The sequence below is a fragment of the Uranotaenia lowii genome, chromosome 2 (genome assembly GCF_029784155.1).
Source record: "Uranotaenia lowii strain MFRU-FL chromosome 2, ASM2978415v1, whole genome shotgun sequence".
Classification (NCBI taxonomy): Eukaryota; Metazoa; Arthropoda; class Insecta; order Diptera; family Culicidae; genus Uranotaenia; species Uranotaenia lowii.
The window spans coordinates 151,837,129-151,862,462 of NC_073692.1; the positions used below are offsets into that span (position 1 = coordinate 151,837,129).

The following is a 25,334-nucleotide window of genomic DNA, read 5'->3' on the forward strand; positions in this document are numbered from 1 at the left end:
AAATTTCTATCGATGCATTCAAAAGTTATTCACAAAACACAGTGTTGCATTTTTTTTTCGAAAAAAAACTTTTTACGTTGTCTTAGCAAATTTAACCTTATTGTTGACACTTTGATCGCAAAAATCGAGAACGCTGATTCATATATTGAAAGGTAGGTAGGAAATGTTTTCATTACAAAATAAAAATTTACTTTTTCTTCTAAGAATAACTAAAACATTTTGTTTTGGGTGGTCGGTATTCGATTCTTTCAGTGTGTTTCCTTTCATTCACCACATCTTAAACATTCGAATTTTTTTCTTTTTCCATTATATGGACCTCCAGTCTTCACTTCATCAGGTTTGAAATGTTCCTTCTGTAGCCTGCCACCCGAGGATAGGTTAAGGTGCAGTGCGTGTAATCGGTTTACGATCCGGGGCCATTATCTCAACTTGCTCTTCAGCTTCCCATCATCATCATGATCATCATCATTCCTCGGGAGAAGGAGTCGGTTTGAATTTCTTTTTTTTTCGGGAGCCATTCAAAGCAGTTAGAGCTTTGATCGTTGCGCTTCCATATGGTCGGCTTCTATTTTTTTTTACTCTGAGCAATTCAGGTTTCTTTTTTTTTTGGGAGATTCAACCGTTTGGAGCCATACTTTGGAAGCTACTTCCGGTAGTTCTCGATTTTTTTTTCTTCGTTTGTTATCCGGCCCCGTAAGGTTTCATCCAAATGTGCAATTAAGTAGAAAATTGCACGAAAATTCATTAGGAAAAAAAAACTGTCATATCCATTAGCTGAGAAAACACGATTCAAATTGCCTATAAATAAGATGTAGGTAACGATCATCGCCGGTCTGGGTGAGTATTGAATTTCAAAAACCCTTTCATCCGCTGATGTGGGATGAGCAAACTTGATTGACGCCTTGTCCGGTCGTTAAAAGACGAGCCCCGCATCGTTGAAGATTCCCGTGGCAGATGATCCAATTTCATGCTGCGATAGTTTGCGATGGTTTGTTGTTGTTCGTTTATTCCACCTCACTACGGATTTTCCCCGGCATCGGCATCAATCTGGATGGGATATGTAGCATGAGCGAAAAAAAATTGGTCTCGAAACTGGGTAAATGATGCTTAAACGCAAACAATATCTCTTCGGATGGGGTCCATCGAACTGCGGTCGGTAGCTTAAACTGCTCCAAATGAGAACTTCCTCTGGCATGTGTGCGAAAGCTTTTCCTCAACTGGCGAGCGTTCGGTGGAGAGTTGGAAGTGAAAATTGATTGAAAGTGTTTGGAAATCCAGTGTCGGAAATAGTGTCTTTAATGTGTATCGAAACGTTTTAAGGCCTTCAATCCAAAACCATTGAGGATTTCCAAAACCTTTTTGTATGTCTTGAGAGAAAAGCATAGCATTTTGAAAAAAAAAAATGCAAAATATCATCGCTATACCCTCCAATATTTATTCCAGCACCATATCTAAGCTTGTTTTCTAACGAGCTTGAACCAGAAATGCCGCTGTAAAGGTCAATGAGACTACGGTCTCAGACTATCTTATCATGCATAAAGTTGGCAAAAGCCGGTTACCTACTAACTTCCTGCAGAAACTGTAAATTTTGGCTAACAGAAGGCACATTAACCCACTGAACTCGCACCGAAGAGTGCATAATCCGGCATCACTAATTAGATACCGCTTTCTGTGATCACCATCAACATCATCATAACATTATGTCATTTGAATAGGTTTTCCCAAACTGTTGATTGTCATTTCGCGGTCTCGCAACGGACCATGCATAGGGTCAGCGCTTATTTTCGCTTCATCGTTTCATCTCTAAGCACCCAATAGCGCCAACAATCAACAGGGGAATTGACGAATTTACCATGCTAATGTTGGGAGTCGTTTTTCGTTGGTCGAAGAAAGTGACAACTAGACGAGGTACGCCTCTAATTTGGCAAAAGCTTAAGCATGAATTAGTAAAATGGTGACGATTGGTGGTGGGGAGAACTGGAACGAATCTATTTTAACGGCTGCCTAAGGTTTGATAGATTGTTATTGAAGTTCCCACGGTTATCATAGGTGAAGAGTTGCTGTTTTTTCTCTTTAAAATAGTTTATCTCATTAATCGAAGTTTAATTTTGTAGTAATTCGTATTAGAGTGTCTTCTACGATCATTGAATTAAAAAACAAAAGCTTTTAACTGAAGGCATACCGAGTACAGAAAATTGTTTTTTTTTACTATTAACCCTCATCCGCACTAGGTTTCGTTACCCTTATCAGACTTAGGGTGTCAACTCCAAGCTTAAACCGTTATAACTCTTTTTATATCTAACCGATTACAACGAAACTTATATCACTAAAAACCTTGTAATGTCAGAAAAATATGTTTACAACATTCTATACCGCTAAAGCTACTAGTTTCTAGTCTTTCTTAAATATGTTAAAAAAAATCGCGTAAAATAGTCTACTTTGAAAAATTGTAGTAAATTCATTTTCGTTGTATAAAAATTCTAAATATATCAAAATGTTAGAATTAGAATAAATTTTGTAGTCATATTGTTTTTTAAACTTCACCATCCCTAAAACAGTCTTTACTAGCAATCGAATGAAAAGTAGGTTTATCAGACCACTTTTTTTAAATTTTTGGGACCCTTGCATTAAAAAATATATATATTTTTTGAATTCATTATGTAGACCATAACTTAAGCTTTCATATGCATAAGATAGATATTTTTTGAGTATGTAATGCATGACCTGCAATAATTTTCTGAGGCATATTTTTTTCGGATTTTTTTCTTTCCCGCTGAATAACGAGAAAACTTGTAGCTTTAGGTATATATAATGTTCTAAACATATTTTTCTGACATTACAGGGTTTCTATTGATATACATAAGTTTTATATGAAATTATTTATAATTCAAACGACTTGGATAGATTTTACTTTTGGAGTGTCAAATTGACACTCTAAGTCGGAAAAGCGAGTTTTTCTGTCCAGGCTTCCAGGGTTCGTCCATAAGAAAAAGTTAAAGTGCAATAGTAAAGAACTTATGAATTTAGGATCCCCGAAGAAATTTTTGTTTTTTTGAAGCTTCTGAAAAAAGTTACAAGCATTCAAACTTGCAATAGTATCAAATTGACACTCTAATGCGGATGAGGGTTAAGTGAAACAAATTTTTGGCTAAAAATGCGGTTGAAAAATCTTTTTCAAAAAACCGACTATTCGTCCAAAATTCATGTGGTAAATCGTTTGCGGAATCCTAGAGGATCTAACAGGGTGCTTAAAATTGAAGTGAATATGATTTCATGAAGATTCTATAAAGTTATGGATTGTGAGAGGTTTTATCAAGCGCAATCCAAAAATATCAATAAAGGTAAAAAGGCTGCCCCATGTCAAAATAACGGAATACCGTGGTCAAATCGTGCGCAAAATATTTGAACCGCTGGCGAGAAAATTTTTTGGTTTCTAATTTTGTGATGACCAGCAAAACGAACAACAGAGGAAATAAACAAGGAGAAAAAATGAAAACTTTGATATGTATTACTTGGGGAAGCTGACAATCTGTGGAAGCTATCAATCAATCAGTGTTTCATAACGAATGACACGAAAAATGGCAAAATATACAAAGAAGACTACCGCCAAATGCAACTATTTTCCTTGCATTTCACTTAAACAGGTTTAACAAAAACAATTCTTCGTTTTGATTGCGTATGTAAACGTGTCATTATGCAAAAACTGTGATAGAGTGATGAAAAGTAAAAAATGTTGATTTTGTGCCGAAAGAGGACTATTGGCTTAATTTGTCATAGCTTCAACCAAATTAAAATTTAAGAGCAATTTTGAGGATCAATTACACGAAACAGAAATCTTATCAAAAATAGCATTGATTTGAAATAAACAAAAGAGTGGTATGTATACTTTCACTTTAAATGGTGTACCCACCAAAATAAATTTAAATTAAATTGATCAATTGAGCTTGGTACAAGGCCTATAAAAGAAACAGTGATAAGCTCCATGAATTTGATTCAGAGAAATGAGGTCATTTGAATTTACTCTGACAAACGGCTGAAAAATAATTTGATATTTTTGGCAATACAAACGTTGGCAAAATAATCATCAATTGCTTGGAAACTGGATAAATTATATTTGAGATTTTTGTATGTTTTGTTTGAGAACAATGCAATCGAGGAAACCAATTAAATCTTTTTGTCTTGGTTTCTAAATTGTATTGCAAATTTACCTTCTCTATAAGGAAGTTTAACGAGGAAAGACAACAAAGATTCAAAAATTAATGGTTATTTTGTTTTTTTTTTAACTAAATCAAAGTCTTAATAATTACCAATTCAATTGGTTCACAGATTTACTGAGTTTTGATCAGGAGTATGTTTCAACATGGACACTCACCAAGCTTCAATGATTTAAAAAAAATTAACAAAAATTGTTAAGTATATTCGTTTTTGACAAGTAACGTTTAAATTTTTTCCAAAACACGAAAAAATCCTTTCCATGAAAAAGTGAATGTTTATACAAATTATACAAATTCTTATAGCTGCACTGATGAAACTTCGTCACTAACCAAAACAAAACTACAATTTTATATCAAGGGAGATACAATATAATAAAAAAAACTACTAGTAACTTTTTAATCGAGCTTAAATCAACATTTTGTCTAAAACGAAAGAACAACTTTTCCATTTCATAGCTCTTGGAAATGTTCGGTTCATATTCATTGTTAGTTAATTTTTAAATTTTTTGAAAGTTTCCAAATATTCAGCTTTATATTAAACGCAGCTACCCGCTGAATCAAATGTTCATCCAATCTAAAATTTGGGTTATTTTAGACTTGAAAATTTGCCTGAGATTTTGAAATTATGAGAGATATCAGAGATTTTCAAGAATTCAAATCGAAGAAAAAATTCTTATCTCAAACTTCAAATCAAAGTCTCCATAATAATTTTGAGATAAGCAGATGTGTAAATTATTTTTGCAATGGTTCATTGTAATCTAATCAACAAATCATTATGCATTAAAATACCTTCATCCAGTAGAAACAAATTGATTCTAAATAGGAACACAGACATAAATCAAATTTATGTCTTTAAAATTTAATTCAAATTACTTATTTTAAACTCCAATGAAGAATTCAATTCGAGTAAATAAATAAATTTGAGATTCACAATTTCAAGTTAAGCTTCAATTTTCTTCATCTAAACTAAGGTTTCCAGATTGCCCGGTTTTATCAGGGTTTGCCCGGATATTTAAAACAAAATTTAGGAACAGATCAGCCCGGATTTTGCCAGGATTTATTCACTTTATTTGACAAATCAAACAAAAAAAAAACAAACGTATCCAAAACGAAATTTTTTTACCAAACTTTACAAAAAAAAAGATTTTTTGGAAGCCTAAAATACGATTAAAATTTGTCGATTAATGTTGCTGAAAAACCATTTTTTCAATTTTTTTTCTCTTTATTTTTGTTGAGTAATTTCTCGGTTTTGAGAAAATTAGCCCAGATGTTGCCCGAATTTACGGCCGTTACATTTGAAATCAAATGCCCGGATTTGGCCAGCTTTTTGTATAAAATTGCCCGGTTTGTCCGGCCCGGATACGGGCTGAAAAAATTCTGGCAACCCTTAATCTTAACTATTTGAAATTATAATATATTATTATAACTGAGGTGAGAAAAAATTCTTTACGCTAGATCTACGAACTAATAATTTTTTTTTTATTAAATTCAATAATTCCACAATGTCTAAACAAATATACAAATCTAAGTTTATGATCAATTTTGAGTTAAAAATGCTAAACGTTTTTTCATACTCCAAACTATATTTGTTGTTTTTTTTAGATTTTCTAATATTCATTAACACACTTTTAAATTAGAAAGTAAACTATAAATTTTCGAAAAACATACGGAAAATGACCAAGCACAACAACTTAAATGAAAGTTTCACGGAATCAGCCTTTATACACTTATAGTATTAAGCTCCGAGGACTATGAAATACTTATTTTTTTTAATAACATAAAAGAGATCAATATTAAATCAATTTTCTCTTCTTTTGTTTTGAGTTCTGAATACAAGTTTAAAATAAGTAATTATCGATATACAGATTCATGAAATTTATATACAACGTTAATTCTTGATATTGAATTTCAAATCTGAACTTTTTCACATCATATCACCAAGTTTTGAGATGGCAACATGAAATATGACAAAAAATTGTGACACTAAAATTTCAAAATTTTCCTTTTTAACAAAACTAATTGTATCACTCTTCCTTGTGGACATTTGAAATATTTAAAATAAAATGAACGACGATTTTATAAGTCAAACTATGTTGAGTGAAATTTTAATGAAAAAAATTTCAACTATAAGAGAAATGGAAGCCTGTCAAAATTGAAAAATTTTGCGCTGCTATTAAAGCTTCTTAAGAGATTGCCAAAAATATCTGTTTGTTTGAATAGAATATCCCTTTTCGGTGATAGTTTTTTCAAATGATTATCTCAACATGAATCTCTTAATTTTTGATCTTATCTTCTTCCGAAGTTCAAGTCTTTTGTTGTTTCTTCAGTTTCATGTTTTTTAAATTTTATTTTGAAAACTCGAGATCGTTGTTTAAGGTACTGAACTGTTTTAAAGATATGAAATTGAATTAAGCCTTTGGAATATTCATTGAAAAAAAAAATCAATTCCTGAATTGGCTCTAATTAAGAATTTGTGTCTTTATTTTTTATTTGAGCTTCATTTGTAATTTGTTTCTCAATTTGGATTTGAAATTATGATTCTGATAAGAGAAAATCAATTGTGATTCTAAATAAAATTTTATTTTAAATTTTGAATTAAACTCTTGAGCTTTAAATATGTATTTCTATTGAATTTGATTTTTTTTAATTCTTTTAAGCTTTTCTCGATGAAGCAAACACCAAGCTATCAGTGGTGAGTTGAGAGAAAACGTTAATATGTTTCTGTTTTTTTTCTTAAACAGAGAATTTAAATTGGTGATTGAGCTATTGAGCAAATTGCGAATTGAATTTTCCATTAGACAGCGGTAGCCAAAATTATCATTTTCGAAGAGGTGGTTAAGTAGCCCTTCCCACTGTTTTAACGTGATGTTAACAGTTATTGTTTGAAGATAGCAGAAACAAAATTCTTCGCAGACATTAGGGAAGAATGGGGATACTTTTCTTATTTTCATAATATCTATGTGAAAAAAAAATAGCAACTCGCCGTCTTTAGCATTTTCTGACAGCGTTTAATTTCAAGTTTATATGCTTCAAAAATTTGAACGATGCAAGAACTCATAGATGAACTAGAAACATTTTCGTAAGACGCAAGAATTTAGGATATTTTTTAAGTTCGAGAAGACTTGATCCTCTATTCAAGGAGCCTCAACCTATTACAAAAATCAAGCAACATCCAAAAATAAAAGCGCTGGTAAAAGGTTCGCTGACTATTTTTGGCCATTAATTTTCATTTCACAAATTATAAGTGTCAGACAAAGAGAATTCTAAAAAAAATCATCTATCCTATATTCATTGCATACTTTAAGGCGCAATTTCGTAGTTTCGTAGATAAATACAGTATTTTGAGTCTTATTTAACAGATTATTACTGGATAAACATTTGTTATTGGAAAAATATTAGTAATTTCGTGATAACCAATGATCACAATCCTTTCATAAATACATCTTTTTGGATAAATTAAACCCATAACATACATTTTAGAAAACTGTTTCTAAAAATAAAATGAGAGTTTACTTTTGCTTTGAAAATATGGCATAATGAAGTTTATGTTATACTCTAACAACTGACACGCTGGAATGAATATTTTAATTATATTTTCTTCATATCGAAAACATTTTAAAGTGATAAAGATCTTCTAACCAGATTTTATTGAATTTTTCCAGTAAATTATTTAATTTCAATAACTCGAAAACTAATTTCTCTAAAATTTGTTGAGATAATAGCATTGTTGTTTTGTTCTATTTGGCACATTTTTCTAGAAAGTTTGATATTTGTAAGTGATTATGGTTTCGAGATATAGCGAAGGAATCATGTATCCTCATTCTCCCCTATGTTTTTTTTAAATGAATATATTGCAATTCATTTCAAGTTTCTTTGTATGTTTCAAATATTATGTATTTTATGAGATGGCATATGAAAAAATATCAATTCAGACCCGAGAAAAATTGCCCTGGGCGTTTAATGCGGACCTGATATAAAAAGAAGTTCATAGATTAACTGATTAATCGCCGCGATGAATCGTTTGATGTTATCATCGACTTTTTTCGGCGAAAATAAAAACGAAATTACTTGCCAGTTGGTCCAAACGTTTCGAGCTACTTTTGGCGTTTCGCTCCTCCTCAGTGGACCTTAAAATTAATTTTATTAATAGTATAATTTTCCATTTTACAAGAACTAATTATCTTACTTTATCTAGCGATCGTCGTACTGTTATTCGCTGTCTGTTGTTTGTTTTTGATGTTATGTTTACATTGATCTGTCAGTGTCTTGATCTTTGGTAAAATGGAGTTGTATGCTGATTTGAAGTTAATTGAATCTTTCTGTTTGTTAACAACGGCGTTGTCGCCCCTAATTTTAATGTGAAACATTTCTGCACAGATTCTGGTGTTATAATTCGAGACTTTTTCTAAAATTTTGGTATTTTTAAAATCAAAAACATGACCGTACTCGAAACTATGTTGTGCAAGTCCGGTTCCTCCTATTTTTTTTTTTGTTTTTAACATCGTTTTTATGTTGTTCCAATCTTTTTTGTAAGAATTGACTTGTTTCTCCAACGTATGATTTTTCACATCCTCCACATTTTATGTTATAAACCACATTTGCAGTTTTATCTTTTGGTATTTTGTCTTTAGTTTTTGTGAAAATAGTGTTCTTAACTTTGTTAAAGATTGGAAGGCTACATTAATATCGTATTGTTTAAAATATCTGGCTAGTTTCTCACCTAGACCTGCACAGTATGGAATTGTAATAAAATTTTTGGGTTGCTCATTTTTTGTTTCACTCAGACTGTTGTACATTTTGTGGGTTCGTTCTTTTTTAATTTTTGTAACAAGTTGTTGAGGATAGTTATTTATCTTTAGAATATTCTGTACTGTTCTTAGTGTTCCTTCTCTATAGTTCACATTAGACAATTTTAAAGCTCTATCAACTAATGCTACCACTGTGTTAATTTTGTGTGAAGATGGACTTACAGATCCAAAATCCAAGTATCAGACTTGCACAACATAGTATCGAGTACGGTCATGTTTTTGATTTTAAAAATTCCAAAATTTTAGAAAAAGTCTCGAAGTACAACACCAAAATCTGTGCAGAAAGGTTTCACATTAAAATTAGAGGCGACAACGACGTTGTTAACAAACAGAAAGATTCAATTGACTTCAAATCAGCATACAACTCCATTTCACCAAAGATCAAGACACTGACAGATCAATGTAAACATAACATCAAAAACAAACAACAGACAGCGAATAACAGTACGACGATCGCTAGATAAAGTAAGATAATTAGTTCTTGTAAAATGGAAAATTATACTATTAATGAAATTAATTTTAAGGTCCACTGAGGAGGAGCGAAACGCCAAAAGTAGCTTGAAACGTTTGGACCAACTGGCAAGTAATTTCGTTTTTTATTTTCGCCAAAAAATGTCGATGATAACATCAAACGAAAAAGTTCATTCTAGTATGTGGCCAAATTTGATCAACATCGATCAACGCGATCAAAAGTTGAAGCGTTGTTCTGTATAACAGAACATAGCTATAGTGAATGGTGTTACCTGTATTGAAGAAAAGAATCAGCTTGCACGAACTCAGAAGTATTCGCCAGGAGTTATCTGCAATAAGAAGAAACAGAACAAAAACAAATTTAAGAATGTATCTCAAATCAACGGATAAGATAACTTATTCTAATTCTAATTTTCTTTATTTTAAGAGGAATTAACCATCGCAGCCATTCATCCGGGTAAGATAACTATTCGACCGTCTATTGAACAAATCCCCTGTACCTACATCATAAACCTAAAGCATGTTTCTGCCTTTGAAGTAAATATATCCATTAAAGAATTTATCACAAAAAAATGGATTCCGATCAAAATTCCAGACCAGGTTCAACATCAGACACAAGTATCTGCTAGACAAACAGGCGATTTCCAAGAGTATTCAGTAAAAGGCCCGCCAGATGTACACAGAACTAATTGAAATGCAAGTTAGGAACCTTTAATAGATCTACTAAGATATGAAGCAAATGCACTAGGGTAGTCATTAGAATAACTTTTCGGTGACTACTTGTTTTGGAGTAGGTACCTGTATAGGATTCTGTACAAAGATAGACAAAACTTAAATGTAATTTAAAAGTACATTTAGCTCCACCATGACAGATGGCAGTTCATCGGATAACCTCAGTCGTGTGTGCATTCTCGAGTTAGGATTGCATTACTAGATACAACTAAGTAAGTACGAATACTTCAAACGGCCTAGGCGTAAAATTGTGTAACAAATAACGTTAGCGAAAAAACGTAAAAGCTTCATCGTAGGTTTTACAGCTGCCTCGCGTTTGACTACCCTGGACCGGATTGTTGCAACCAAAATTGTCAACGACATTGCCACAGGTATCGCGGACGACAGACGCAAATGGGCAATCGTGTTTTTTTTCCTTCGTTTTACTTCCAAGCCATCAGGTCTCGTGGACGGAATGCACGCGAGACATTGTGGCGTTGTTGCTTGCAATAATCTGGAAATGGAGAACCCAGTTCCATAGGAGAGTTGCCACTGCGTATCTATCTAGTTAAGGTCCTCCAACATCCTCCATTCATGGACACTTTGGCCTCTGCCAGCAAGTGGATGGTCGTGACGTGAAGGTTGCCAAACACACTGTTTTGTAAACTTCAAATGTGATTAGTGAATCGTTTGTAGGGTCAAACCAAGGTATAGGCACCTGATTGAAGCCGTGAAATACATGTACCTATCTTTGGAGCTTTCAATTTCAGTGACAAAATGTCTTTTGCACGCTATTAATCTCGTACTTCCTCTTCAGTCAGAATTGCTTCCGCAATTCGATCCATTTTTCAATTCCTTCTTCGACTTGAGTTTCAATTCGGAAATCACTTAAATCAGAAATCATCAATATTTTAAGACCTTTGGCAAAAATTATCTCAAACAAAGCTTTTCCATAATACCAAACTTTCTCCGACCTTTCCATTATGTCATCTTGCTTATTTTGTTACATAACCTTTAATATGCCGACCGATTATTCAAACTATCGACTTCCTTTCCAGGCAGCCGTCGTCGTCGTCATTCTCTGTTTTGCACCCGGTGTCCATCTTGCTGCCACATCCATTTTGCAAAAATATTATAATTTTCAACCTATCAACATTCTCTCTAATGAATAAAACGAGGAGGAGATGAAAATTGCCGGGCACCACATGGAGTCGCAAAACGAGCGGCCATCATCGATGTGTCGTCGTTTGCTTTTACTGGGGACACCATCGAGTTAGGTGTAGCCGGTTTGTTTTGACGCCTTGTTGGAAATCGTTTACTTCCTTCTTTGGAATTTAAGCCTTCGGGAATTTTTCCAATCATATTTTGTTGTAATGATTTTGAATGATTAAGGATGCCGCAAAAGCTTTGGATGGGGATAGTTTTCTTGGCCTCTTTCGTAATATTGCAGTTCAATTGAACTCGAAAATTATGGTCTGGTTATTTTTCAAAGGAAATAAAAATTATTTAAGTGAGCATAATATTCTAACTCAGACATGTTTATGCGGCCCGCGAAGCTTATCTCAAATTAAATTTATTTCATGACTTTTTTTCTACGATACACTGTTAATTACCATATAATTGCAGTCCCTATTGAAACAAAAAAAAAGATACATCAATGATTTGATATGCACGTCACTTGATTGGAGTTGTATTTGTCTCATAATCGTCCAGATTGTTGACTTTTTTTTGTAGGATTTAAGCTTTTTATGGTTTTTTTTTATTTATTGGAAAACGTTTTATAGGAGTTAGTCAAGTCTTTTTTATTCGTTTCTAGCAAAGTTAAAATTGTAAAGTGAAATATTTTTGTTCTTGATTAATGACAGAAATAAGGAAAGTTTTATAATAAAAACTGGGCTAACGATTATAGATTTCTTATAGATAGAACTCAGTGAAATTCAGATTTATCAAAAAAAAAAAAAAAACAATATTTGTAATTCTGTGATTGAAACCAAAAAGGATGGATATGGATATGGAAATGGATATTTGTTGAAGACAGCGAAATGATTTGGCTTACAGTTTTCAAAATATCTAAGATTCAATTAAGTTTTTTTTTAAATTTTCGTCGGACTTTCCCATTTTTTGCGGGTCGGAAAAAAAAAATTTCCATAAGCTTTTTTTCTCAGAATTTCAAAATTACGTCTTTGGGAAAGTTGATCATTGAGTCAATTAGTTTTTTTTATTTTACAATTTTGTCAAAAAAGTAATAAAATTGATTTTTTTTTTTAAATCTATTTTTTAAGTTATCTAGAAAACTAGAACTGACAAAAAAAAACTTATTGAATATTTTGATTCAGCGCCCTAGTCAGTCAGAAATAATTTCTGAGCTTTCTGATACCTAAGAGAAATGCGAATTTTGCTTCAAAAATTTCATGGGCAAATCATGTCGAACATTGATTAAATTGAGTTACTTCAAAATAAGCAATCCACGTTACCAAAGTCATAAGATTTTCATGATTCAGCCTTAGAAAGCCTATCTCAGAGGTATCTAAATTAAATTAATGAAAAAAATTGAAATCTTTAAACATTTTCTTGAATTGAAAATGTGAACTGTAACATTTAAAAAATCTGATCCGTGAAATTATGATTTTTTCATGATATTGAAAACTTGAAAAACATCTCAATGCAATGATGCTATACGGAACTTCAAATTTAAAAAAATCACCGTTTATAGAAATGAGGCTTTACGACAAAATTTAAATAAATTGTGAAAAAGCCTTTCAAAAATGGGGGAATAAAAAAATCTCTATAGTTCAGCACCATGAAACATTCAAAAAAAAATACCATCGCATTGGTTCGAACAAAAAGAGTTTTACTCAGAAACGAACCATAGAAAGACTTTCACAATTTTTTAGTTTTTTTTTTTTTAAGTTCTCTTTGTAAAAAAAGATTATCTATTCGCTAATCATTTCAAATAAGTTCAAACATTTCAATGATTGAAAAATGATCAAGATTTAGTGATGAGCCTATTCAATTTAATCACCTTTAATTAGAATTTTTTTTATGCAAGCACATGAATTCGTTTTATTCATCCTTTTTCAGTTTTTGTAGTCAAAAATTTTTCGTTATAAAAATTACGTAATGCTCTGCCAACTATTATTACCCAAATTTTATTTTAATTATTTTTATTTTATTTGCATAGTATTCCGTCTTACGACAGAACTTGACGAACATAATTCCTAAAATTCACTCGGTTCATAGCAACCGTTCTCCAATTTCTCGGGCACCCCACGTTCGCCAGATCACGCTCCACTTGGTCTAACCACCTCGCTCGTTGCGCCCCCGCTCGTCTTGTTCCTACTGGATTCGAGCGAACATCTGTTTTGCAGGACAGTGATCCGGCATTCTCGCAACATGTTCTGCCCAGCGTATCCTTCACCACCTTCTGGATACTGGGTTCGCCGTAGAGTCGCGCGAGCTCGTGGTTCATCCTTCGCCTCCACACTCCGTTCTCCTATACGCCGCCAAAGATGGTTCTTAACACTCGTCGCTCAAATACTCCGAGTGTACGCAGGTCCTCCTCGAGCAATATCCATGTCTCGTGCCCGTAGAGAACAACCGGTCTAATCAGCGTCATATACAGGTTATACTTCGTGCGAGGGCTAAGTCTTCTCGATCGCAGTTGCTTGTGGAGTCCATAGTAGGCACGACTTCCGCTGATAATTCGCCTCCGGATCTCACGGCTGGTGTCATTGTCTGCGGTCACCAGTGAGCCGAGATAGACAAAGTCTTCGACTATCTCCAGCTCGTCGCCGTCGATCGTGACCTTGTTATTACTGGACAAGCGGGTTCGGTCGGTCTCGGATCCGCAGGCCAGCATGTACTTCGTCTTGGACGTATTAATCATCAACCCAATCCTTCCTGCTTCGCGTTTCAGTTTGCGGTAGATCTCTCCCACCGCCGCAGATGATCTGCCGACTATATCAATGTCATCGGCAAAGCAGATAAGTTGACTGGATCTGTTGAAAATCGTGCCCCGCATTTCGCCCACCGCTCGTCGAATAACACCTTCTAGCGCCACGTTGAACATCATGCAGGATAGACCATCACCTTGTCGAAGCCCCCTGCGAGATTCGAATGAACTCGACAATTCACCCGAAATCCGCACACAGCACTGCGTTCCATCCATCGTCGCCTTGATCAGTCTGATCAGCTTCCCGGAAAAGCCGTTCTCGTCCATGATTTTCCATAGCTCGTTACGGTCGATCGTGTCGTATGCGGCTTTGAAGTCGATGAATAGATGGTGCGTAGGGACTTGGTGTTCCCGGCATTTTTGAAGGATTTTCCGTAATGTAAATATCTGGTCAGTCGTTGACCGTCCCTCCATGAAGCCGGCCTGATGACTTCCCACAAATCTGTTTGCTTGTGGCGTTAGGCGGCGGAGTAGGATTCGAGACAACACTTTGTAGGCGGCGTTGAGGACAGTGATCGCTCGGTAGTTCTTACAGTCCAATTTGTCGTCCTCCTTGTAGATGGGGCATATTACCCCCTCCTTCCACTCCTCCGGTAGATCTTCTATGTCCCAGATCCGGATTATCAACCGGTGTAGGCAATCGGCCAACCTGTCCGGGCCCATTTTGATGAGTTCAGCTGCGAAGCTATCCTTCCCAGCCGACTTGTTTCTATTCAGCTGGCGAATGGCTTCCTTAACTTCACTCATCGTTGGGAGTGGCTCCTCTTCGTCGTTGGCTACGCCGGCGATGTACCTTCCCCCACCGTCTTGATCTCCTTCAGGTGTTCATCGAAGTGCTGCTTCCACCTTTTGATCACCTCACGATTGTCCGTCAGGATTCCCTCGTCCTTATCCCGGCACTTTCGGCTTGCGGCACGAAGCCTTTGCGGGATGCGTTGAGTTTCTGATAGAACTTTCGTGTTTTTTGGGAACGATGCAGCTGCTCCAGCTCCTCGAGCTCCTCCTCCTCCAGGCGGCGCTTTTTCTCCTCGCTGCCTCTTCCGCTGTCGGTGATTTTCCACATTTCGACGGGTGCCTCTCTGCACTACTGCCGCTCGCGCGGCATTCTCTTCGTCCATCACCCTCCTACACTCCTCGTCGAACCAGTCGTTCCGTCGAGATCGCTCCACATAACCGATGACGTTCTCCGCAGCACTATTGATGGCTGTTTTGATGGTATCCCAACAGTCCTCGAGAGGGGCTTCATCAAGCTCGCCCTCTGCCGGCAGCGCTGCTTCGACCGATTGCGCGTAGTCTGCCGCGACCTCAGGTTGCTTCAGTCGCGCGATATTTAACTGAGGCGGGCGCCGGTTTCGCGTGTTGTTCACTACGGAGAGTTTTGGGCGCATCTTCACCATCACCAGATAATGGTCCGACTCGATGTTGGCGCCCCGACAGGATCTGACGTCGATGATGTCCGAGAAGTGCCGGCTGTCAATCAAAACGTGGTCGATCTGTGATTGAGTTTGGTACGGTGATCTCCAGGTGTACTTGTGTGGGAGGCGGTGCTGGAAAAAGGTACTACGTACAGCCATTCGTTTGGAGGCGGCGAAATCAATAAGTCTGAGGCCGTTTTCGTTAGTCAGCTGGTGTGCACTGAACCTTCCAATTGTCGGTTTGAATTCCTCCTCCTGGCCGACCTGAGCATTGATATCATCTTGATATCATGTTTTGGGCAACGGTCGTATTTACGCTCCAGCTGCGCGTAGAATTCGTCTTTGTCGTCACCGGTACTTCCGAGGTGAGGGCTGTGCACGTTGATGATGCTGATGTTGAAGAACCGGCCCTTGATTCTCAACCGGCACATTCGTGAGTTGATCGGCCACCACCCGATCATGCGTTTTTGCATCTTTCCCATCACTATAAAAGCTGTTCCAAGCTTGTCCCTTTTCGTCGCGTGGGTCTTTGCCGATTTCCATCCGAAATTTGTTGTTCGTTGTTCGTTGCTTATGTTTTTTGTAGTCACGGGCTCGCAAGGCCCGCAGCTAACCCCACTATCTCGCAGGAGGACCGTCGTGATGTTGCTGTTTTGGGTCCCGAACACCACCAGGACGCTGTTGCACTCCGCACACCGTGCAACATTTTATTTTAATGCGGCCCACCGAATGAATTTCAAATTAAAAGTGGCCCGTTGCTTCCAAAGGTTGCTCACCCCTGTTCTAACTCTCATCCTGAGCTCTTGAGTCTCAATCTGGCAATATTGAAAGTTTGGCGGCTTGTAACTTTATTAAGACGTATTCATAAAAAAAATTCTTCCGGGAACCTCAATGAATTCATGAAATCTTAATTTTTGCATCATTACTTTTTTTTATGGACGCTTCCTGAAAACCTAGATAAAAAAAACTACCTAATCAGACCTTGAGAGTAAATTTGACACTGCTCGCTTAAAATTGTTATATCTCTCATGATTCTCAACCGATTTGTACAAAATTTGTTGTTTTGAAAATCATGTAATGATACTAAAACATGTTTTTCAGACAATATTTAGCTTCAACCATGGATGGCTAAACTACTCAGATCGCCTTGTCCAGTGAAAGAGAGTGCAATTTTTTCATCTGCTCCTCCCGAGCTGTGCGAGGAGAGATGAATCGCGCTGCAATTAAAAGTGAGATTGTAAACACATAATAGTGAGTGAGAGCATTCACATCCGCTGATAAAGAGAATTTCTTTCGCTGGAATAATCTATTGCGCATTGTTTTGAAGAGAAATCTGAGATCTAACACAAATTAATTTTGGCACGTTCACGAGAAAAGACGCTGCTCTCCAAACCAGAGGTGCTAGAAGTGTCCTGAATATTAAGCATTCGTATTAATTTCCGAGAGAGGCCGTCCTGATTTTTCAGAAACTCTCGAATTGTCCCGATTTTTGAAAATTGATGCCTTAAATGTCCTGATTTGTCATGATTAAAAAAAACTAATTTGTTGTTGAATTTTTAGTTAAATGATGAGAACATCAAAAAAGTCTGTACCGATACTACCGCACTCTTAAACCGATGGTTATTTTCGGTTCAGATGATATTTGAACGGTGTTTTTCGATATAAGCTACATGCAAGCCAACCAAGAAGTTCATCTCTTCTTTTCAATAGTGAAGTCTTCTACAGCACCATTATTTCGCATTTATTTATGCAATCTAAGAAGGGCTGCATTTTATTTCCGTCAATCTACTATTATTCTGAAAATTTTTGTTTTTTTTTCTTCTCAAGAAAAAAAAACAAAACAGCAAACAGCAGTGGGCATGCTAGCCACACAAAATTACAGATTTATCTACGAAAGTGCAGATTATTTCATTATTTTTTGGTACAGATTCTGTCCACACAGACGACATATTTTTAGAATTTGGTGGAATAATTAACACTGATTTTACCATTAAAAAAAATCTAATATAGATTTTTGATATAGGAAATAGAAACCATATCGATTGCACATTCATTAATAAAAAGACAAAATTCAGGAGGGTGCTTAATCGGTTGGCGCACGGCACCATTCTAAATAAACGCACTTCAATCACTCAATCAATCAATCAAATCATGTGGAAGTCGTCAATTATGAGAAATAATAATAACTTATGTTGAAAAATGTCGCTTCCGAATTTGAAACAACGTTTAGGTAATTATTTAATTTTTACTATTGACAAATTGAGAGAACAGAAATGGTATTTCCAACCAAGAAAATTAAAAAAAAAAGTTTGAATATGTTTTTTATAGATGATCTTTTATGATTTTGGTACACATTTCGTAGCAGATGTTTTGTTGGTGAAATTTTTTTCTTTCAATAAGAGTAAAGCTTTGAATGTGGCAACGCTGACAGCGGTGAAGAAATGGTTCACGGAGTGTTTCGTAGAAGGACTAAAAGAAAAAAAACAGTAACGCTAATTTTTGCATGGGCTGAAAGTATAGCTTTTCCCGGTTCATTTCCACCAAAAATTAAAATATTTGGTCGGTGACCCTCCATACAAATTTTTTTTTTTGAAAATTTTCTATTTGAAATCTTTAAAAAATATACATATTTTTTAAGTGTTTATTTATTTCAGAGGTGATAATTCCCTTAGTACTAATTTTCAATATTTTTGAATTGGACTGGTAGCTCATCAATCATATTAAAAACTTTGAAAAGTTTTAAAAATCATTTCAAACTAGTTATAGGGCTATGAAAACGAAGAAAATTGTACAAAAATATCTTATTATCTTAAAATTTAAAAATCAGCTGGCAAATCCTGACAGCAGTCTGAGAGGGTAAAATTATCTTAAATTATTGGAATTATCTGGAATAATTTAAATCCATTTGAATCCATTATCTTTAGATATTCTGATTGTGGAAGCACTGGAGGGTATTTTTTTTTTAAAAAAAAGCTCAATGATTAAGAAAATTAGATAATACTAGGAACCGCTATTACTTTTTTGTGATAACGCTTATCGTGAAGCGATCTGGAGTAGATACATTTGTCTTAATTTAAGCTTTTAAAAATTAAGAAAATCAATATTCAAAAGTAAACGACTCCTTAAAAACAATTTTTGAAGAGAATTCAGTTTTTATACATCTTTTGAGTCAAATGTCTTAAAATCCCATTTGCACTTCCGACTCAATGCAAGTCACTACAGCAATTTGATCTTGCTTAAATTTTGCATGTTACTTTCTTTGATAAAATGATCACTATAAGCCTGGAGTGTTTAATTAAATGTTTTACTTCTATTTTTAAACCCAATTTTTGGAACCCTCCTGTACACTGTGATTCTTCAAGTTTATTCAAAGCATTTTTTTCAAGGTTTAATCCTAGCTTTTACAGTTTTCAACCCACTATATTATTATAATAATCTTTTGAACTTTTTGTTTTGAATTGAATTTTAAAGTTTTAAGGATTTTTTTAAATGGATGAATCTTGTCTAAAACTGTAATAAGTTTGAAATTATTCCAAAAAAAATGCATTTCTCTCTTTTTGTCTATCTAAGAATTACAAAAATAAACAGTTTTGTTGGCAAAAGTGAATTGCAAATGATCGATAGCAAACTAGCCTTAAACGCGTTAGATTCATCATGTTTTGTTCTTCCCATACTAATTTTAGTTATTCTACTGAACAGTGCAGTTCATTTTTTTTTTATTTATTCAATAGAACCATAATGAAGCATTAAAGTAACAGTAAAAAATCATAGTTTTTACAATTTTATACCAGATGAGGTAAAAACCTCTAGAAATTAGTTTGAATTAACCATAGAAATCCGTAAAAACTTAAAAAATTAAGATGTACAAATCTGGTCTCAAACTATCGATGAAATTGAATCTTCTTCTGAAAAAAATAGTTTTGCATCTTTATTCCATTAATTAAACAATATCAACAGTACATGAAATCTTACGCAAAAATGAAGTTCAGTTCACCTACAATATGCGAAAAAGTAATTTGTTATTGCGAAAAAGTAAAAGTAAATTGATGCTATGCAGTCGAAGGTGCACGGATTTCAGTGCAGTTACTTTTACTTTTAACTAAATTTTATTTAAAAAATTCTTTTAAAACTGGTCTGCTGAGATTTTTTAAAATTTTAATCTGAGGTAAAAGAAATTGAAAAAAAAAACCATAAACGAGTTGCATCTAAACAAAAAAAAAATTTTTTTTCAAAATGCGTTGTCATATGCATCTGAGGATACAAATATTGTGGATTAATTTTTTTAATCAGGGACTGTTTAAATAAAAATCAGACGACGTCGAAGTAACGGAAATTTCGCTTTAAGTGATGACCTTTTTTTTGGTCGTCGATTCACATTTCCACTTCAGCAATGGTATCTAATGCAGTCCCTCACAACCCATCTGGCATCACATTCGGCTAATTTGCAAAAAAAAAACGGTGAAAAATTCTGGCTTATCAGGTTGTCAGGCTGAGCCTTCAAAAATTAGGGAAATCCTGAAAAATCAGGCACATTAGCATCTCTGGCTGTGTGAGAGCTCTCGCATCTGAGTGGGAGAAAGAGAGTTCTAGCCAAGAACGCCCTAATACAGAGATGCCAATGTGCCTGATTTTTCGAGGCTCAGTCTGCCTGACAACCTGATAAGCCATAGTTTTGCCCTGATCTTTTGATGATTTGCCTGATTTTTGTGAATATGATGGAAATAGGTGGTATTGAACTGCGTAATTTACCACTGAAGGAGGTCAAAATGTGGAGCGACGGCCAAAAAAAGGTCCTCACTGCGTGCTTTGAATTTCACTACGAATAACACCTTTTCTGCTAATACTTAGGATCGCCTCCTTTCTTTCGGTAGGCATTGAGAGCTCATCAGATCACGATATGAATTGCGTGAATGCCGAAATTACAACAGACAAATTTTATTACTATTTTGTGAGAACTATGAATTTATGAGATTTTTCTCACCGATTAGGATATTATTTAGTTTATTATTCGAAATTTGGATGGATCTTCGAATGATTGTGTTTAAAACCAGAAATCACTACTTCAAACCGAGGAGCAACAACATTTCTATTGGATTTTCAACTTGTCGCACTACAAAACACCCTGGCATCAGTTTTGTCGTGCTTTCCAAAGCGCTCAGTATTTGTCAGGAAACTGGTGAAAAAAAAATCAGGCAAAATATCCAGCAAGGCAAGGCTCCTCATTTTCTCTTAAATTTGTGTTGTGAAAATAATTCTATTGAATCAAAGCAATCGACAGATTCCCTTTAATTCTCTTTTTTAAATAAGAATTCAAGGGAATTTTTCGAGTGCTTTGATTCAACAACATTTCCTCTTTTTCTCTCCAGCAATTGTACCAAATCCAGTTCCTTACTACCCATTTTTCATCACATTCGAAAAAATCAGGCTAAATCAGGCATATTTTCAAAAATCAGGCAAATTCAATGGCTAGTCAGGTTGTCAGACAGGGCCTCGAAAAATCAGGCAATGCCTGAAAGTCAGGTATATTGGCATCTCTGGTTGCGTGCACAGACAGCAAACCTTATCGCCTCTCTCCAAGCTTGTCTACTTAGTTAAACAGCATCTTTACACTCGGAAGCCTAAGTGAAAGCAGTGTTGTTTTCTATCGGCTCTTTGTTGTTTGGGAGGAGCTGACCAACCATGGCTTTTACTGTTCATTTTTTAAGTTATTCTTATGCTTCAAAAAACAAAAACTTTAGACCAGTTAGCAAAACCTCAAAAACATTGCTCAAAAAGCTGAAGTTAGAAGCTATATGTTTTTTTCATCTAGGGAAGAGCTCACTGTGACCAGTAAGTTGATAGTTGATCTATTATGTTAATTAAAGGGTGTTCAGATCAAATAGCAGTCAAACTAAATTGTGTGTGAATCGATTATTTGCTCATTGAAAAAATTAAACTATCTTTCTATTGAAAGTTCAGTATGTAAATACTCAGGTAAGATTCCAGTCGACCTAGTCCAAAATGGCGAGCCTTTGGTTGACGCCTGCCATCAGATTTTGTACAGTCACATAATCAATGTTCTTCACGGAGAACGCCAGTTTCCTTCAAACTGCTTCTCACTGCAAACAGTTTTTTTTTGGGTCATCTTAAGGTTTTGCTTGACTATCGCTCAATATTTTTCAATAGGGCGATGTTCTGGGGTGTTGGGAAGGTTCTCATCCCTGGGCAAAACCTGAATGTTGTTAGCTTCATACCACTCATACCACAAATAGCTTGCCAAACGAGATATTTCTTGGCAGACTTTTATTGGCAAGCTGTCTGAAGTCTGCCTTGGAGAAGGTTTCGTTGTCCATTACCACGCAATCAAAGTTAGTCAACAATGTAGTATACAGCTTCCGAGATCTTGTTTTTGCCGTAAGGATTTTCTTATCTTTGCGATTTGGAGTCACTACCTTTTTATAAGTCGATAGAACGGATCGTTTTTTTAGCTTCATGCACGTTTGTGGACAATATTCCGTACTAAATTGTGACATCTTGGACGTAGAGGCTGGGGTCGCGCTTGAAAGCGCTAGCCATTCTTCTGTTTGTCACTGCGGTTCCGGCTTTCGATTTACTCCAGATTTAGGCATTCCCCGAACACTTTTATTACTTTGGTGGCAGTTGATTCGGCCACATTCAACGATTTTGTTATTTCTGCATGGGTGTACATAATTTTTAGTCGTAGCTTCTCTTTCTTGGATGCCATTTTGATAATCAAAGATATTAGGTCAAAATCCAAATATAAGCATCATTCTGCACACATACCTACAAAATGGGGGTGTTCAAGTTTTTTTTTATATGAACGATAAGAAAAAAATACGGCAAATTTAAGTTTTCTACTTATTGATCTAAACACTCTTTTATCCTTGTATGAATTATTCTCAAAGAGCAGGTAGTTCTTCAAAGTGTTGAAACTCACTCGCGACGACCGAACGACCCTATTTTTACACCGCGGAGATTATTCTAGACTGACGAACCGCGAGGCAAATGTAAACAATAACAGAGAGCCACAAGTGAGAGAAAACGTCAATTCACTATTGTTCTAGAATCGACGAAGAGTAAATTCGTAAGACAGTTAGGAAATCGTTAGGGAAGTGTTGCCAATATGACGAATGGATAATCCAATATATCAATCACTATTGTAAATTTACCTTTTTACAAGGCTTATCGAGAATAAATATGATTTGCTATCAGTTTTTCGATGCAAGTAGTATTACGTTTGATTTTGATATCACAACACAAAGATAATAAAAAGTGAGCAAAGGCTTTTCAGAGGGGACACATGCTGAAAACCTTCAGTTTTTTACACCTTAGGAATGCCAAAACTTCTGTTGAAATGCTCATATTAAGCTATTGTCATTCAAAAGATTTGGTCAAAATCAAATGTGGTTGAAGCAAAGAAAGATGTTTGATGTTGTAAAACAAGATGAAATCAGCCTAATTTTCATTTTTATGATGTTTTCATTCATTTAAAAAGTTTTGCAAATTCAGTTAAATCACCGGTTTTTTAGTCCTTTTTTTATCGAAAAAACTGAAATTCAGAAGAGTGAATTAATTCCTGTTTTTGGAAATACCACACCCCTCCCACTTCATTTTACTCTTTTATGTTGACCGTCGAAAGTTTGTTCACACATTTTAAAATTCATTCCAGCAGTAAAAGACAGCTTAAACTGTCCAATATTCAAAGATGACATCAACGGTTAGCTATTTGCTAATCTGCTGTAGATGACACTTTATTTGCACTTCGTGACAGCCTTTATGACTAGGTACATATACAAATATATGAAGGCAAACGAAACTGATTCCATGCGCAAAGCTAAGACGATCGGTTCAGTACAAAGGTAGGCCTTCCATCTTAATTAAAAGATCAATACTGACTGCTAGCTGAGGTTGAGGCTGCTCGTGATTGAACTGAACCGATAATGTTGGTAGCCATCGGCCAAAGGGGCGTTTTGCACAGAACACCTTGAAACGATCATATTTATTTATTTATTTGCAAGGTTCATACCAACAAGTGCGAGATTCCTCAGCCAAGGTTTGGTTGAAAGATTATCTTTACAGAATGTAGTTTTGAAATTCAAGATCAACAAGTCCATGGTCATTTTACTAAGTTTAAAAAAAGATTATCAAGCACATTCTCAGACTAACTGTCAATACAGCCCAACTTTACTATACCCACCTGAACATTCGGGTGAATCGAGAAGACCTTGCCAATATTTTGCTCGCCAATTATCAAGTGGCAGGGAGCGTTGTAACAAATTGATTCTCAACGACAATATTTTGAGCACTTGACCGCGGTTGTTTTTCTACTCACCGAGGAAAAAGATTGATTGCAATCAAGTTGCATTCAGCCACACAGGAAAAAAAAACTGCATCTACTCGATTCGATTCAGATTGGTTGGATAATGTTTTCCAATAGTTCTTGGCAGATTGTTGTACCTAAATACACATGCCGGGGCAATCATTTGGGCATGTAGCATAAAAAGTAAGTTGCAAAAAGAGCAACCCAATTATCGGCAGGAAGCGACGTATCCATTAAGCTGTCCGTCCATCTTATTTTTTCTGGCTCTCAGCCATGGGAAAACAAAACGATCACCTACCTACATATATGTTTGCGATCGCGCCGGGTGTTTTCTCTTGAATCTGTGATGAACATGTGTGAAGATCTGATTCAATTTAGTTCTTGCATGTAATTGATGGTCTGATGGATTCTATCCAAATGAAAAAAAAAAAAAACAAATTGTTGAGGTCGACTTGTTTTGAAAAAAAAAACATTATTCAATTTTCGGAGGAGCCTAAGAAGTTCATATATTTAAGAACATATGTTATAAAATTTAAATGATCCTCCATCTTAAAGAAGAGAGGGGATACCCCATTAAAACAACTCAAACTGTTCTTGTTTTTTTTAGAAAAATAACTACATTTTTTTTTCTAAAAATAGGACAACTCGATACCCCTTTGGTTCTGAGGACCTCAAATTTATTGAAAGTGGATTGTGTCATAAAAAAACTATTTATATTAATGAAGAACGCTTTCACTTTCAAAACAAGAGATGTCCGCATACTAAATAATAAATTTTTCAAGTGATTTCTAGTGAATTTAGAAGAAAGAAAACATGACTTAACGCAACGAGAAAACTTATTGCACAACACTCCTCCACTTCGAAGTGAAAATAGGATTTATGAAATGGACATAAAGAATCGGTTCGATCAAGTTTTGGCATAACCATTAGACTAAGTCACTTTGGGGTCATTTTTGAATTTCTCAAACCCTGGGGTCTAAAAAGCTTTGTTTTGGTCCAAAACTCATCCATGATGCATTGTGAACATATCATAACAGTCACGGTAGTCTGCTGAAAAAATCCTCGGACCGAAGCCAATTTGGTCCATTCCACCACAGTTTACAGGAGATCAGCGTTTCGACGTCAATTCCTCGAGACAAATGGTCAGCAGGGTTCTCTTGACCAGCAACGTGATTCCAAGAAGCGCCGACTGTTGCAAGCTGGATTTTTGAAATCCGATTGGACGCAAACGATGTCCAAGCTGAGGGAGTCGCCTTCAACCAGGCGTGGTTGAGTCGACCCAAAAGAATGTTTCGATCTTCCTTCCGAAGGTTGAGGAGATTTTTTGATACAATTGGGCGGCCTCGAGAGCCCCACAAAGTTCAAGCCGGGGAATGCTGCGTTTTTTTTTTTCAAAGGAGCGATTTTGGATTTGGCAGTGAGAAGGCCGACGGAAATACAACC

The 25,334-nt window shown here is 35.5% G+C and overlaps 1 protein-coding gene across 3 annotated transcripts in view; it reads right to left on the minus strand.

The window, feature by feature from the left end:
• LOC129748425 (uncharacterized) overlaps positions 1–25,334 on the minus strand; it is a 344,252-nt gene that overhangs the window by 174,698 nt on the left and 144,220 nt on the right. For all 3 annotated transcript variants that reach the window (XM_055743049.1, XM_055743048.1, XM_055743047.1), the window contains exon 2: positions 9,766–9,822. The gene's annotated coding sequence lies outside the window, so the exon portion shown is untranslated. The remainder of the gene's footprint in view (positions 1–9,765; positions 9,823–25,334) is intronic.